Source organism: Macrobrachium nipponense, chromosome 19 (assembly GCF_015104395.2).
Source record: "Macrobrachium nipponense isolate FS-2020 chromosome 19, ASM1510439v2, whole genome shotgun sequence".
In the NCBI taxonomy this organism is placed as follows: Eukaryota; Metazoa; Arthropoda; class Malacostraca; order Decapoda; family Palaemonidae; genus Macrobrachium; species Macrobrachium nipponense.
Window position 1 is genome coordinate 75220450 of NC_061088.1, and position 2500 is coordinate 75222949.

Here is a 2500-nt window from a genome sequence, read left to right on the forward strand (position 1 = left end):
TCATCATAAATCATAATGAAGTGACCTTTTTAGCCTGAAGGAAGAACAATTATATGATGAATGATATAGCAGAATTGATAGGGGTTTATTCTCATTAAACCTACGTCATCATAAATTATAATGAAGTGACCTTTTTTTAAGATACTGAGATGGCTTTTTGACTGTCCGTCCGCCCTCTGATCTTGAAAACTACTGAGGCTAGAGTGCTGCAAATTGGTATGTTCATCATCCTCCCTCCAATCATCAAACATACCAAAATGTAGCCCTCTAGCCTCAGTTTTTATTTCATTTAAGGTTAAAGTTAGCCATGATCGTGCGTCTGGGACCGATATATGTGCCAACAAGATAGTCCACCACCGGTCTGTAGCTGAAAGTTTCATGAGCCGCAGCTGAGGTTTCAAGGGCCGTGGCTGAGGGTTTCATATAGAATTTTACCCTGTGCAGAAAACTCGATTGCGCCGGAAAACCTTCTTCGCATTTTTTACTTATTTAGAACAATAATCGATTCACTGAACCTAACAAAATTTTAGGAAAATATATTCACTCAAAAACTATGCATCGAATTCAAGAATCCTCCCTTTCTAAGTAAACACTATAGTAGATTCATGTCAACCGTGCATCTGATTTCTAGGCCAGTCCCTTACAACGCTCCTGATTGGCTGTTGAACTCTCGAGAGTTCCCATAGGCAGGATGCATGTTCCACCTCTCCTGAGGGATATGACTTTCAAAAGTATCCCTCAGGAGAGGTGGAACATACATCCTGCCTATGTGAACTCTCTCGAGAGACTGAGAGTTTCCAGCCCTGTGATTGGCTTATCAAGAGCCAATCAGGAGCGTCGTATGTCGTGCAATTGGAACTTCAGAAGTTCAAGCGAAGATCCAACGCATTACTATAACTGGTTCACTTAGGGTAGATTCTTGGATGATCCTTATGCCTACGAGACGTTAGTTTGGCGGCCGCTGATTGGCTGGGAGCTGCCTACTTCCCGGTACTAGTCAATCAGCGGCCACCAAACAAACGTCTCGTAAGAATAAGGCTCATCCGAGAATCTACCTTAAGTGAATCGTTTTTTTTTTTTTTTTATACCCAAGTAATAATTGACCTGGTATTCCTATAATTCAGAACCTTTCTATCTGTTTATTTAATAGATAGTTTATCTATTTCAGTTCATTTATTTTTCCTTTCTTAATAAGTAATCTCTTCTTTCTATATTTCGCATTACCTTCTGTTACTTCTTTCTAATGAACACCTTACTCTGTGAAAGCTTGAATTTCAAGCCAATGTCCTCCTTTGGACTTGTTCCTTAAGAATAGGGTTCATCTTCTGAATAATAATAATAATAATAATAATAATAATAATAATAATAATAATAATAATAATAATAATAATAATAATAATAGAGAGAAAAGATTGATAAGTATCAGGACCTGAAAATAGAAATAAGAAGGATATGGGATATTCAGAAGAAATTGTACCCATAATCATAGAGACACTAGGCACGATCCCAAGATCCCTGAAAAGGAACCTGGAAAAACTAGGTGCAGAACTAGCTCCAGGACTCATGCAGAAGAGTGTGCTCCTAGGTACAGCACACATTGATTAAAGTGATGGACTCCTATGGAGGCAGGATGCAACACGGAACCCTACACTATAAAAAACACCCAGTAAAATAGGATGAATGTGGATAGATAAAAATAATAATAATGATGTTAATAATAATAACACTATTATTATTACTGTTTATCACGGGTGCCTCTTCATTCATAATTACCGATAATTTTACCAGTGATAAAACGTGAGAAACAGGGTCCCAGTAATCATAATCCCCATTTTCCATAATTATTTCAACATTTTTAAATGGCTGACAGACGGAGGCATTCTTCTAAAGAGGGCGATATTTACGTTCTATTTATATCCACAGCAATTTTAAACGTCTTGAGAATTTTACAAATACCTCTGAAGGCTCCACTTTTCCTGACAACTAGTGCTGCCATTTTTGCCAGTTTTGAATGCTGCTCAGAATTCAGGTTGTCCAGTGCTGTTCTGTCACCTTTCCTCTGTCTGTCCTTGACCCTTATACATACATACACACACACACACACACACACACACACATATATATATATATATATATATATGTATATAATATATATATATATATATATATATATATATATATATATATATATATATATATATATATATATATATACACACATAGAGGGCTCAGCTTTCAAGTATATATATATATATATACTTTATATATATATATATATATAGATATATATATATATATAATATACATACATATATATATACATAAATAATATATATATATATAATATATATATATATATTATATATATTATATGTATGTATTATATTATAAATATATATATATATATATTATTATATATATTATATCTATATATATAATATTATAATATTATATATATGATATATATATATATATAATATATATATATATATATATATAT